The following is a 15,895-nucleotide window of genomic DNA, read 5'->3' on the forward strand; positions in this document are numbered from 1 at the left end:
CATGTGGATGAAAGGCTCTTGGTGCTGCAACCAGGAGTCAGTGCTGTGCCTCTGAGGTGGGAGAGCCAACTTCAGGACACTGGTCCTCAAGAGACCTCCCAGCTCCACATAATATCAAACTGCGAAAATCTCCCAGAGATCTCCGTCTCAACACTATCACCCAGCTTCACTCAACGACCAGCAAGCTACAGTGCTGAACATCCTATGCCAAACAACTAGCAAGACAGGAACACAACCCTACCCATTAGCAGAGAGGCTGCCTAAAATCATAATAAGTCCACAGACACCCCAAAACACACCACCAGACGTGGACCTGCCCACCAGAAAGACAAGATCCAGCCTCATCCACGAGAACACAGGCACTAGTCTCCTCCACCGGGAAGACTACACAACCCACTGAACCAACCTTAGCCACTGGGGACAGACACAAAAACAACGGGAACTACGAACCTGCAGCCTGCAAAAAGGAGACACCAAACACAGTGAGATAAGCAAAACGAGAAGACAGAAAAACACACAGCAGACGAAGGAGCAAGATAAAAACCCACCAGACCTAACAAATGAAGAGGAAATAGGCAGTCTACCTGAAAAAGAATTCAGAATAATGATAGTAAAGATGATCCAAAATCTTGGAAATGGAATAGAGAAAATGCAAGAAACATTTAACAAGGACCTAGAAGAACTAAAGATGAAACAAACAATGATGAACAACACAATAAATGAAATGAAAAATACTCTAGATGGGATCAATAGCAGAATAACTGAGGCAGAAGAACGGATAAGTGACCTGGAAGATAAAATAGTGGAAATAACAACTGCAGAGCAGAATAAAGAAATAAGAATGAAAAGAACTGAGGACAGTCTCAGAGACCTCTGGGACAACATTAAACGCACCAACATTCGAATTATAGGGGTTCCAGAAGAAGAAGAGAAAAAGAAAGGGACTGAGAAAATATTTGAAGAGATTATAGTTGAAAATTTCCCTAATATGGGAAAGGAAATAGTTAATCAAGTCCAGGAAGCACAGAGAGTCCCATACAGGATAAATCCAAGGAGAAATACACCAAGACACGTATTAATCAAACTGTCAAAAATTAAATACAAAGAAAACATATTAAAAGCAGCAAGGGAAAAACAACAAATAACACACAAGGGAATCCCCATAAGGTTAACAGCTGATCTTTCAGCAGAAACTCTGCAAGCCAGAAGGGACTAGCAGGACATATTTAAAGTGATGAAGGAGAAAAACCTGCAACCAAGATTACTCTACCCAGCAAGGATCTCATTCAGATTTGATGGAGAAATTAAAACCTTTACAGACAAGCAAAAGCTGAGAGAGTTCAGCACCACCAAACCAGCTCTACAACAACTGCTAAAGGAACTTCTCTAGGCAAGAAACACAAGAGAAGGAAAAGACCTACAATAACGAACCGAAAACAATTAAGAAAATGGGAATAGGAACATACATATCGATAATTACCTTAAATGTAAATGGTATGTACCTTAAATGTAATTACCTTAAATGTAAATGCTCCCACCAAAAGACACAGATTGGCTGAATGGATACAAAAACAAGACCCATATATTTGCTGTCTACAAGAGACCCACTTCAGACCTAGAGACACATACAGACTGAAAGTAAGGGGATGGAAAAAGATATTTCATGCAAATGGAAACCAAAAGAAAGCTGGAGTAGCAATTCTCATATCAGACAAAATAGACTTTAAAATAAAGACTCTTAGAAGAGACAAAGAAGGACACTACATAATGATCAAGGGATCAATCCAAGAAGAAGATATAACAATTGTAAATATTTATGCACCCAACATAGGAGCACCTCAATACATAAGGCAAATACTAACAGCCATAAAAGGGGAAATCGACAGTAACACATTCATAGTAGGGGACTTTAACACCCCACTTTCACCAATGGACAGATCATCCAAAATGAAAATAAATAAGGAAACACAAGCTTTAAATGATACATTAAACAAGATGGACTTAACTGATATTTATAGGACACTCCATCCAAAAACAACAGAATACACATTTTTCTCTAGTGCTCATGGAACATTCTCCAGGAGAGATCATATCTTGGGTCACAAATCAAGCCTTGGTAAATTTAAGAAAATCAAAGTTTTATCAAGTATCTTTTCCGACCACAACGCTATGAGACTAGATATCAATTACAGGAAAAGATCTGTAAAAAATACAAACACATGGAGGCTAAACAATACACTACTTAATAACGAAGTGATCACTGAAGAAATCAAAGGGGAAATCAAAAAATACCTAGAAACAAATGACAATGGAGACACGACGACCCAAAACCTATGGGATGCAGCAAAAGCAGTTCTAAGAGGGAAGTTTATAGCAATACAAGCCTACCTTGAGAAACAGGAAACATCTCGAATAAACAACCTAACCTTGCACCTAAAGCAATTAGAGGAAGAAGAACAAAAAAAACCCAAAGTTAGCAGAAGGAAAGAAATCATAAAAATCAGATCAGAAATAATGAAAAAGAAATGAAGGAAACAATAGCAAAGATCAATAAAACTAAAAGCTGGTTCTTTGAGAAAATAAACAAAATTGATAAACCATTAGCCAGACTTATCAAGAAAAAAAGGGAGAAGACTCAAATCATTAGAATTAGAAATGCAAAAGGAGAAGTAACAACTGACACTGCAGAAATACAAAAGATCATGAGAGATTACTACAAGCAACTCTGTGCCAATAAAATGGACAACCTGGAAGAAATGGACAAATTCTTAGAAATGCACAACCTGCCAAGACTGAATCAGGAAAAAATAGAAAATATGAACAGACCAATCACAAGCACTGAAATTGAAACTGTAATTAAAAATCTTCCAACAAACAAAAGCCCAGGACCAGATGGCTTCACAGGCGAATTCTAACAAACATTTAGAGAAGAGCTAACACTTATCCTTCTCAAACTCTTCCAAAATACAGCAGAGGGAGGAACACTCCCCAACTCATTCTACGAGGTCACCATCACCCTGATACCAAAACCAGACAAGGATGTCACAAAGAAAGAAAACTATAGGCCAATATCCCTGATGAACATAGATGCAAAAATCCTCAACAAAATACTAGCAAACAGAATCCAACAGCACATTAAACGGATCATACACCATGATCAAGTGGGGTTTATTCCAGGAATGCAAGGATTCTTCAATATACACAAATCAATCAACGTGATACACCATATTAACAAACTGAAGGAGAAAAACCATATGATCCTCTCAATAGATGCAGAGAAAGCTTTCGACAAAATTCAAAACCCATTTATGATAAAAACCCTGCAGAAAGTAGGCATAGAGGGAACTTTCCTCAACATAATAAAGGCCATATATGACAAACCCACAGCCAACATTGTCCTCAATGGTGAAAAACTGCAAGCATTTCCACTAAGATCAGGAACAAGACAAGGTTGCCCACTCTCACCACTCTTATTCAACATAGTTTTGGAAGTTTTAGCCACAGCAATCAGAGAAGAAAAGGAAATAAAAGGAATCCAAATCGGAAAAGAAGAAGTAAAGCTGTCACTGTTTGCAGATGACATGATTCTATACATAGAGAATCCTAAAGATGCTACCAGAAAACTGCTAGAGCTAATCAATGAATTTGATAAAGTAGCAGGATACAAAATTAATGCACAGAAATCTCTGGCATTCCTATACACTAATGATGAAAAATCTGAAAGTGAAATCAAGAAAACACTCCCATTTACCATTGCAACAAAAAGAATAAAATATATAGGAATAAACCTACCTAAGGAGACAAAAGACCTGTATGCAGAAAATTATAAGACACTGATGAAAGAAATTAAAGACGATACAAATAGATGGAGAGATATACCATGTTCTTGGATTGGAAGAATCAACATTGTGAAAATGACTCTACTACCCAAAGTAATCTACAGATTCAATGCAATCCCTATCAAACTACCACTGGCATTTTTCACAGAACTAGAACAAAAAATTTCACAATTTCTATGGAAACACAAAAGACCCCGAATAGTCAAAGCAATCTTGAGAACGAAAAGCGGAGCTGGAGAAATCAGGCTCCCCAACTTCAGACTATACTACAAAGCTACAGTAATCAAGACAGTATGGTACTGGCACAAAAACAGAAATATAGATCAATGGAACAGGATAGAAAACCCAGAGATAAACCCACGCACATATGATCACTTTATCTTTGATAAAGGCGGCAGGAATGTACAGTGGAGAAAGGACAGCCTCTTCAATAAGTGGTGCTGGGAAAACTGGACAGGTACATGTAAAAGTATGAAATTAGATCACTCCCTAACACCATACACAAAAATAAGCTCAAAATGGATTAAAGACCTAAATGTAAGGCCAGAAACTATCAAACTCTTAGAGGAAAACATAGGCAGGACACTCTATGACATAAATCACAGCAAGATCCTTTTTGACCCACCTCCTAGAGAAATGGAAATAAAAACAAAAGTAAACAAATGGGACCTAATGAAACTTCAAAGCTTTTGCACAGCAAAGGAAACCATAAACAAGATAAAAAGACAACCCTCAGAATGAGAGAAAATATTTGCAAATGAAGCAACTGACAAAGGATTAATCTCCAAAATTTATAAGCAGCTCATGCAGCTTAATAACAAAAAAAACAAACAACCCAATCCAAAAATGGGCAGAAGACCTAAATAGACATTTCTCTAAAGAAGATATACGAACTGCCAACAAACACATGAAAGAATGCTCAACATCACTAATCGTTAGAGAAATGCAAATCAAAACTACAATGAGATATCATCTCACACCAGTCAGAATGGCCATCATCAAAAAATCTAGAAACAATAAATGCTGGAGAGGGTGTGGAGAAAAGGGAACCCTCTTGCACTGTTGGTGGGAATGTAAATTGATACAGCCACTGTGGAGAACAGTATGGAGGTTCCTTAAAAAACTACAAATAGAACTACCATATGACCCAGCAATCCCACTACTGGGCATATACCCTGAGAAAACCATAATTCAAAAAGAGTCATGTACCAAAATGTTCATTGGAGCTCTATTTACAATAGCCAGGACATGGAAACAACCTAAGTGTCCATCATCGGATGAATGGATAAAGAAGATGTGGCACATATATACAATGGAATATTACTCAGCCATAAAAAGAAACGAAATTGAGCTATTTGTAATGAGCTGGATAGACCTAGAGTCTGTCATACAGAGTGAAGTAAGTCAGAAAGAGAGAGACAAATGCCATATGCTAACACATATATATGGAATTTAAGAAAAAAAAATGTCATGAAGAGCCTAGGGGTAAGACAGGAATAAAGACCCAGACCTACTAGAGAATGGACTTGAGGATATGGGGAGGGGGAAGGGTAAGCTGTGACAAAGCGAGAGAGAGGCATGGACATATATACACTACCAAACGTAAGGTAGATAGCTAGTGGGAAGCAGCCGCATAGCACAGGGAGATCAGCTCTGTGCTTTGTGACCGCCTGGAGGGGTGGGATAGGGAGGGTGGGAGGGAGGGAGACGCAAGAGGGAAGAGATATGGGAACATATGTATATATATAACTGATTCATTTTGTTGTAAAGCAGAAACTAACACACCATTGTAAATCAATTATACTCCAATAAAGATGTTAAAAAAAAATAATTCATCAAAGAAGCAGGTTAGGGCTTCCCTGGTGGTGCAGTGGTTGAGAGCCCGCCTGCCGATGCAGGGAACACAGGTTCGCGCCCCAGTCCGGGAGGATCCCACGTGCCGCGGAGCGGCTGGACCTGTGAGCCATGGCCGCTGAGCCTGCGCGTCCGGAGCCTGTGCTCCGCAACGGGAGAGGCCACAACAGTGAGAGGCCCGGGTATCACAAAAAAAAAAAAAAAAAAAAAGAAGCAGGTTATAAAATTAACATGTAATAATAAATAGCACTCATACACACAAATACTTACCAATTAGAAGATATGATGGATGATGAAAACTCATTTACAGTAGCAACAACAGAAAATAAGATGCTTAGAATAAACAAATGTCAGTGCCCTTTAGGCAAAGACCCCCAGGAACACACTGGTGGTTGGACAAATTGGGATTATTGCTTCTTGCATCAGAGAGCACGCACACTATGGGAATCATAGGGTATCTCAGTAAGTGGGTGTTGGAAAATACTTATTATAGAATTTGGTCTTGTGGTAGGTGATCTTGAGGAGGGTTTAATGAAGTGGGGCTTTAGTTTGGATGCTGTCAGGAAATGAAAGTACTTCTATAAATGGTATCTTTTTTTTTTCAATTTTATTTAAGTATATTTAATTTACAATGTTGTATTAATTTCTGCTGTACAATAAAGTGATTCAGTTATACGTATACATGGATTCTTTTTCCTACTCTTTTCCATTATGGTTTATCACAGGATATTGAATATAGTTCTCTGTGCTATACAGTAGGACCTTGTTGTTTATCCATTCTATGTATAATAGTTTGCATCCGCTAATCCCAAACTCCCACTCCATCCCTCCCCCACCACTCCTCCCCCTTGGCAACCACAAGCCTGTTCTCTATGTCTGTGAGTCTGTTTCTGTTTTGTAGATGTTTATTTGTGTTGTATTTTAGATTCCACATGTAAGTGATATCATATGGTATTTGTCTTTCTCTTTGTGACTTACTTCACTTAGTATGATAATCTCTAGGTCTATCCATGTTGCTGCAAGTGGCATTATTTCATTCCTTTTTATGGCTGAGTAATATTCCATTGTATACATGTACCACATCTTCCTTATCCATTCATCTGTCAATGGACATTTAGGTTGCATCCATGTCTTGGCTATTGTGAATAGTGCTGCTATGAACATAGTGGTGCATGTATCTTTTTTTTTTTTCTTAACATCTTTACTGGAGTATAATTGCTTTACAATGGTGTGTTAGTTTCTGCTTTATAACAAAGTGAATCAGCTATACATATACATATATCCCCATATCTCCTCCCTCTTGCATCTCCCTCCCACCCTCTCTATTCCACCCCTCTAGGTGGTCACAAAGCACCGCGCAGGGGCCATGCTAATCTTCTCTGTATCGTTCCAATTTTAGTATATGTGCTGTCGAAGCAAGCACTTTTAGAATTATAGTTTTCCCTGGATATATGCCCAGGAGTGGGATTGCTGGATCATATGGCAACTCTATTTTTAGTTTTGTGAGGAACCTCCATACTGTTTTCCATGTATGAATGGTAGCTTAATACATCTTATCTAGTTGGAAGACTAGACTGAGGCTAAAAGGAGTTGTTAATGTTTTGACAAAAAAAATTTTAAGGTCACGGAACAGTTTTAATTTCCCCCTGTTTAGCTCATTTAAATCACACTTAGTTTTCAAATAAAGACAATAATGAAATCATACTTCCATCTAAACATGATACAACTATCCTGCCTACAACCAAAACACACCAGCCCTTCTCAAAGAGAGGATGCTGAGTCTTTGGGCGATGTTCGCTTTTCTCCTTTGATATTCTGTAACCTAAATTCTGAAAATAAGCTTAGCTCTTGTTGATAGATCTTACATTAGATGATAAGAGAATAGGAGAGGGAAGAAAACAAAAATATTTGGATAACATACATACAAACATATTCATAACAAAATAAGGAAGAGATATTCATAACTATTTGAATCCTCGTTTCTGCAATGTGGTCAGAGCTGGTCTTTATAACTCCCTTCTTCCATTACTCATTCCTTATTTCCTTTGCCCTCAACAAGCCTCTTAGTTGGTCATGACTCTTTGCCTGCTGGAGTGAACCAAACCTTCATTCTTGAAAGGTCTAAGCCATTAACAGTCCTGCTTATGTTGAGTTGTTGTAGTTTTTCTTTGGCTTTATTCACAGGACACGGTAGAGATGCCATAAGGCAGCTCCTGTATTCCAGACATACTCTTCCTTGTTACCATTGTAGAGTAGCAATCCAACTTGCCCTTGGTAGTCAGGATCAATTGCCCCAGCCACTATAGAAACCTCCTTATTTGCCTGTTAACTCTGAGTCATGGGGAGCCCAAGGTGACTGGGTGGCAATTCAATATACTCATTGCCACATTGCCTAGTGGAATCATGCATTCCTCACTTTAGAACTAAGACCTCTAGATCAGCAGAGCCTAAGGTCACAGGGGACAGGGAGCGAAAATGTTGCTAGTAGATCACTAGGCGTAATAGGGAGAGGACCCACTCTTATTTCCACCCTTTGATTCCTGGCCCTGTGAACCCTGGCTACGAGAAAAGCAGCACCATCTGTTGGACGCTGATTTAGAGCATATACAGCGCGGAGGTCATTGCTACAGCCCTGCAAGGCATTGCCACCTAGAGGGCCCTGTAATTGAGTCTTCAAAAGGCCAGTACAGGGACTTCCCTGGTGGCGCAGTGGTTAAGAATCCGCCTGCCAATGCAGGGGACACAGCTTCGAGCCCTGGTCCAAGAAGATCCCACATACCGCAGAGCAGCTAAGCCCGTGCGCAACAACTAATGAAGCCCGCGCGCCTAGAGCCCGTAATCCACGACTAGAGAAGCCACCCCAGTGCAAAGCCCTCGCACCGCAACGAAGAGTAGTCCCCGCTTGCTGCAACTAGAGAAAGCCTGCGCGCAGCAACAAAGACTCAACGCAGCCAAAAATAAATAAATAAATTTGTTTTAAAAAAAAAAAAAAAAAGGCCAGTACACCATTCTATAAAGCCAGCTGCTCCAGGATAATGGGGAACATGATAAAACCAGTGAATTCAATGAGCACAGGCCGATTGCCAGATTTCGTTTGCTGTGAAGTGAGTTCCTTGATCAGAAGCAAGACTATAAGTCCACGGATGGTAAATTTGGCAGAAGGACTGTGTTCAGGGACCTCCTTGCCATCAATTTTCCCATCGTGTTCTTTCTGAGTCCCTTATGACCCAGCTAACCACTGAGCATAGCCTGTGAATCAATGTAGACTCATACCTCTAGCCATTTCATCTTCTAAGCAAGATGAATAATCAGGTGCACTGCTTGAAATTCTGCTCACTGGAAGGATTCCCTTTCATCACTGTCCTTCAGGGATGTCCTAGAAAGAGTCTGTACTGCTGTAGATGTTTACTTGGTGCAGAGCCATGTGTAAACCAAGCCTGAGTTTTCTCTTCCTCAGTCAGCTGGTTGCCAGGAGCTCTGCAGGAGGCCGTAAGTGTGGGATGGGAGAGAGAAGGTAATGTAGTGGGAATAGGAGTCGTGAGCATTTGGACCACTTCCTCATGAAGTTTACTTGTGCCCTCTGGGCCTCTTCAAGTACAGTCTCGACGATACCACCTCCATTTCATAATGAGCACTGTGGTACTGCCCACTCTTATGGCTTGGTAGGTCAGACAGTACCTAGTTCATGAAGGGCAGCTCAGATCACATGGTAATGGGGTAGCCTATGGTCAAGTGGACAGCAGCAAGCCAAACGCTGTTTCCCAAAAAGAGTAGTCACCCACAAAATCCTAAGGGTCTGTTCTATGATTCACCTGTGGGAACCTGCCAAAGGCTCCAATCATCTCCAGCTGCCAGTGACACTCCAAGTGCCGTTGGATCTGCTGGATCATGTAGCCCAAGTGGCAGAGCAGCTTACATAGCAGCCTGGACCTGTTGCAGAGCCTTCTCTGGTTCTGGTCCTACTCAAACTAGCAGCTTTGAAGGTTAATTGCTAAGTGGGCCCTAGTAGCATACCTAACTGATGAATATGTTGCCTCCAAAATCCAAAAAGACTCACTAGACATTGTGCCTCTCTTTTGGTTGTAGGAGGTGACAAAAGCAACAATTTGTCCTTTACCCTAGAAGACATACCTTGACATGTCCCACACCACTGGACACCTGGAGATGTCACTAAGGTGGGAGACTGCTGAATTTTTGTGGGGTTTATTTCCTACCCTCTGACACGCAATTGTCTTATCAATGTCTAGAGTATTTGCTACTTTCTTTTATTTATTTATTTATTTATTCTTTGTTGTGGCACGTGGGCTTCTCTCTACTTGTGGTGTGTGGGCTCCAGAGCACGAAGGCTCTCTAGCTGTGGCATGCAGGCTCAGTACTTGCGGCCCGGGGGCTTAATTGCCCCATGGCATGTGGGATCTTAGTTCCCTGACCAGGGACCCAACCCATGTCCCCTGCAGTAGAAAACAGATTCTTAACCACTGGACCACCAGGGTAGTCCCTAGAGTATTTGTTACTTTCTGTTCACCAAGTCCAATCAGTACAACATCCATAATGGACCCGCATGATGTCTTGTGGAAGGAAAAGGCAATCAAGGATCTCGGGGACTAAATTATGACATAGGGCTGGAGAGTTGATACGCACCTGAGGAGGGATGATCAGGTATATTGCTTGCCTGTCCAGCTGAAAGGATACCACTTCTTGAGGTCTTTACTAAGATGTGTTGAAAGAAAAGCATTTTCCTGGCTGATAGTTGCACACTAGGTTCCAGGATGTTATGGGCTGAATGCTTGTGTCCCTCTCAAATTCATATGTTGAAATTCTAACCCCTGATGTGATGGTATTAGGAAGAGGGTACTTTAGGTCATGAGTGTGGAGCCCTCATGAATGGGATTAATGCCCTTATTAAAGAGACCCATGGGACTTCCCTGATGGTCCAGTGGCTAAGACTGTGTGCTCCCAATGCAGGGGGCCTGGGTTTGATCCCTGGTCAGGGAACTAGATCCCTGCTAGGTTCAGGGAACTAGAACCTACTGCAGCTAAGACCTGGTGCAGTCAAATAAATAAATAAACATTAAAAAAAACATTTAAAAAATAATAAAGAGACCCATGTGGGAATTCACTGGCGGTCCAGTGGTTAGGACTCCGCACTTCCACTGCAGGAGGCACAGGTTCGATCCCTGGTCAGGGAACTAAGATCCCACATGCCGTGCAGCATGGCCAAAAAAAAAAAAGGAAAGAGAGAGAGAGAGAGAGACCCATGTGAGGACAGAGCAAGAAGATGACCCATCCACGAACAAGGAAGTGGGGTCTCGCCAGATGCTGAATCTGCTTGATCTTGGACTTTCCAGCCTCCATAACTATGAGAAATAAGTGTTTGTTGTTTAAGCTACCCAGGCTGTGGTATTTTTGTTATAGCAGCCTGACTTGGCTAAGACACAGGGGAGGTCTCAAGCAATGAGACCATATCTGGAACAGCAGCAGCAATGGAGTCAGCATCTGAATAAGTTTATGATAATCCACTGTCACTCTCCAAGATCCAACTATTTTCTGCACAGGACAAACGGGCAAGTTGAATGAAGATGTGGCGAGAATCACTCTTCCAGCACTTTTCAAGTCCTTCATGGTGGCAGTAATGCCTGCAGTCCCTCTGGGAAAGTGGAATTGCTCTTGGTTTACTAATTTTGCAGATACAGATGGTGCTAGTGGCTTCCATTTGGCCTTTCCTACCATAGTAGCCCTCACTCCACAGGTCAGGAAACAATGTGGGGATTCTGCCAGTAGCTGAGTATGTCTATTCCAATTATGCATTCCAGAACTGCAGAAACAGCCCCAGGTTGGATTTCAGCCACCACTGGGCAAACTATGAGTTGGACCTGAGCTAAAACTCCATTGACCTCCTCACCTCCATGAGCCCCTACCACAGTGGTGTTTTGGATCAGTTCAGAGCTAGCATCCAGTCATCCCTGGAAAATGTGATTATTTCCTTTTCCCCAGTGCACAGTCACTCTGGTAAACAGCCATAGGTCCCTTTTGGCAGCAGGGAATTCCCTGGTGGTCCAGTGGTTAGGAGTCGGCGCTTTCGCTGCCGGGGTCCGGGCGGGTTCGATCCCTGGTCGGGAACTAAGATCCCATGTGCCACGCAGTGCGGCCAAAAAAAAAAAAAAAATTCTTAGCTTGCAAGTTGTACAAAAACAGCAGAGGGTGGATTTGGCCTATAGACACAGTTTACCAATCCTTGCCTTGGCGGTTTAGAATATACATCTTTAATTAATCTCCATCTGATTTCAAATAATATTATGCTACTTCACATATAGGGAAAGAAACTTACAACAGTATACTCACAATTCCTCCCTCCCATCTTTTGTATATTATTGTCGTCTATTTTATTTTTGTATATGCTATAAATCCACATCACTATTATTTTTGCTTTAGATAGTCAATTATCTTTCAAGGTGATTAAAAGAGTCTAAACATGCCTGTTATATTTACTTTTTTTTTTTTTTTTTTTTTTTTTTTTTTGCGGTACGCGGGCCTCTCACGGTTGTGGCCTCTCCCGTTGCGGAGCACAGGCTCCGGACGCACAGGCTGGGCGGCCATGGCTCACGGGGCCAGCCGCTCCGCGGCGTGTGGGATCCTCCCACGCTGGGGCACGAATCCGTGTCCCCTGCATCGGCAGGCGGACTCTCAACCGCTGCGCCACCAGGGAAGCCCTATATTTACTTTTATTTTAACCATTTCTGGAGATTTTCATCTCTTTGTGTAGGTCCAAATGCCTATTCTGGTATCATAGTCTTCCACATGAAGAACTCCTTTATGATTTCTTATAGTATAGGTCTGCTGGTGATGAAATCTCTCAGCTTTTGTTTATCTGAAGAAGTCTTTACCTCACCTCATTTTTTTAAAATTATATACCGTAAAACTGACTTTTTTGCATACAGTTCTATGAGTTTTGAGATAAGTATAGGATTCTCTAACCACCACAAAGGATATAGAATAGTTGTGCTTTCATTAAAAAAGAAAAAAAAAGCTTTTTATTTTGAAATAATTATAGACTCGTAGGAAGTTGCAAAAAATAACATAGAAAGTCCTGTGTACCCTTCACCTAGATTTCCTCAGGGTTAACATCTTACATAACTATTGTACAACATCAAAACTTAATATTGTCAATTCAAGAAACTGACATTAATACAATACTGTTAATCAGACTTATTAACACCTTATTTACATTTCACCAGTTTTTACATGCACTCATTTATCTGTGTGTGTGTGTGTGTGTGTGTGTGTGTGTGTAGCCGTATGCAATTTTATGCCATGTAGGGATTCATGTTACTAGCACCTTCATCTTTGAAAGATATTCTTGCTGCAAATAGATTTCTGGGTTGATGTTTCTTCAGCACTTTAAAGATGTCAGTTCATTGTCTTGTTTGCATAGTTTGTATGGCTGTTAGCATCACTGACTCCATCTTGGGCCCGTTCAGTTCCTCCTGTCCTTCCACTGACCCTACCTTGGGCTGTACTGGGTAGTAACTCTCCTCTCTGTCATCAAGGGCTTTGTAGTTAATAGATAATGTTTAATGATCGTTAGGTCCAGGTGGCCTCTATGGTCTGTTAGTTCCCAAACGATGATGAAGACGTTTGTTGACGTATTCCCAGCACCCAGAAGACTAGCTACCTATTCATAATCTTGACTTAGGAATGCATTCTGTGTTTCCAAGCACGTAGCCCCGTACCCTAGGTTAACTATAAAATTGCCCCAATGGCCCCTCGGTGGTGCGCAGTGCAGCTGTGAGTGCTTATGTGTCGCTGCCCGCCAAGTTATCCTTTAAGAAACTGATCCATTGATTACATGAAGCTGCTTCCCTCATTTTTCAATCTCAAGATACCTTTTCAGTTCAGTGAGCACTTTTTGCTCCCTCTGTCCTCCAACGTAGTTTCTGATAAGACGTCTGCTGTAATTCTTATCTTTGTTCTTTGCGTGTATTAACGTATCTTTTTTTTCCCTCTGTCTGCCTTCAGGATTTTCTCTTTATCTTTGGTTTTCAGCAATTTGACTATGATGTTTCTAGGTGTTTTTTTCTTTTGTGTTCTTATTGGCAGGGGCGTTATTTATCCCACTTGGTGTTCTCTGTGATTCTTACATCTATGGTTTGATGTCTTTCATCAGTTTTGGAAAAGTCTCATCTACTATCTCTTCAAGTGTTTCTCCTGCCCATTTTCTCTCTTTCTTCCTTCTGGGATTCCAGTTACACATATATTCGATAATCTGATTTTGTTCCACAGCTCTCGGATGCTCTGTCCTGTTTCTTTGGTTTTTCACTTATTTTTCTCTTTGTGTTTCAGTTTGGATAATCTCTATTGAACTGTCTTCAAGTTGCCAATTCTTTCCTCAGTTTCGTTGACTCTGATGATGAGCCCATAGAAGGCATTCTTCATTTCTGCTACTGTGGCTTTTTTTTTCATTTCTAGATTTTCTATTTGACCCATAACTTCCACCTCTGCTGAAATTCCCCATCTGTTTATGCACGTGGTCCCTCTTTTCTACTAGTGCTTCTAACATATAAATCATGATTGTTTAAAAGTCCCTGTCTAATAGTTTCAACAACTGCATCATTTCTGAGTCTGGTTTGGTTGACTCTTTGTCTCTTGACAGTGGTTTTCTTGCCTTTTAGTGTTTTATAATTTTTTACCAAATTCTTGACATTGTGTGTAGAATGGTAGAGACTAAATGAAATGGTATTAATTCCTGGAAATGGGCATGTATCTTCTGCTAGACAATTAGTGTAAGAGCTTAAGTCAGTGTAGTCAGGAGCTGGTTTGGACTTTGTTGTTGCTATGGTTACCTTCATTGCACTACTGGCTTCCAGTTCGTCTAGCATCATCTCAAACAGATGGGGACTGGGTTGCTGGAGGGTTTTTAATCAGTGCTCCTGGTCCACCCCTCAACTTTCCATCCCTTGGTTGGGTTGCTGTTGCTTGTTACTTGGTGCTTGCTAGCCTGGTGGAGGGGGGTGGGGTGTGTATCTTATCCTGGTCCAGCCCCAGTCTTTGGCAAACTGTATCCCTGGGCTTGGGGGCGGGGCTTCCTCAGTGATCCTGCTCCTCCTCCCCACGGCGGCAAAACTCTGACTTGTTATCTTTGGCAGATCCATATGGGAGAGTTTCCTGCCCCTCCCCAGTGATAGGAGCCTTGTAATGGTATTGGCATAGGATCCTGCTACAGGATGGTTTCCTGCCCCTCCCACTTTCCTCAGCTATAATAGGTTGTCGTATGTGCCCTGCACGGGAGGGTTTGCTGCCTGTCCCCAGCAGCTTCATTCTACAGAGGGGAAGGGTCCTGGTGAGGTTGAGACTTCCCACCTTCCCTGCAGCTGCAGACACTTCCCTCCTCCAGGCCCGATGTATGTCTGTGGAGAGAAACCTGCAAGAGGGTACAAACTCATGTTGTGTCTGAGATTTCTGGGGGTCCATAGATGGCCTGTAGCAACTTGTTACGAATTTTCCTGAATCCCTTACATGCTTGGCACTTAGTAAATGCACAATGCATACTTACTGTATATTCGGAGGAAATCACTGAACTTTTCTGAGTCTGTTTCTGCACTTATAAAATGGGGCTGATACAAAAAAAAAAAATGGGACTGAGAAGGCCCACCTCACATAGAGTTCATATGAGGTAATGGTTATGAAAGGGCTTTTAAGCGGAGAGTAGCAAGCACATAGAGAGGATGATTGATCCTGGGGTCTCTGCTTGCTTAGCTGTGTAAAGGCTTGGAGGCAGTGAAGGCTGAGAAGTGCTGTGAGACCAGGACGGAGCGTGAGGAGGGTGTGGGTGGTGGGTGTGGTAAGGATACTGGTGGGAAAAGAGGATGCAAGCTAAAAGGTAAGCTCCAGTTCAGACTGTGTGATTTAAATTCTGGCTCCCACAGTAAATCCCTATGTCACCTGGGGCAGGTTGAATAACCACTTTGAGGCTCAGCTGCCTCATCTGTTAGATGGGTTTTGAGATTTGTGGTAATTCAATTAATTAATATGTGTCAAGAGTTTAGAATAGTGCCTGGCATAAAGTACTTAATAAATATCAAGGGTTTTTGTTTTGTTTTATTAATTCACTCATCCATTCGACAAATACTTAGAACCTACTATGTGCTAGGCATTGTGCTAGGTGCTGAAAATACAGCATTGAATGAGATAGGGTTCTTGTTGTT

At 41.5% G+C, this 15,895-nt stretch overlaps 1 pseudogene; it reads right to left on the reverse strand.

Annotated features, from left to right (window-relative positions):
• Positions 1–7,048: 7,048 nt before the first annotated feature.
• Positions 7,049–7,116, reverse strand: LOC115803891 (U6 spliceosomal RNA; annotated as a pseudogene).
• Between the last annotated feature and the right edge of the window lie 8,779 nt (positions 7,117–15,895).

Source organism: Delphinapterus leucas, chromosome 1 (genome assembly GCF_059928025.1).
Source record: "Delphinapterus leucas isolate spDelLeu-1000000601 "Yukka" chromosome 1, BTC_Dleu_Yukka2, whole genome shotgun sequence".
Lineage (NCBI taxonomy): Eukaryota > Metazoa > Chordata > Mammalia > Artiodactyla > Monodontidae > Delphinapterus > Delphinapterus leucas.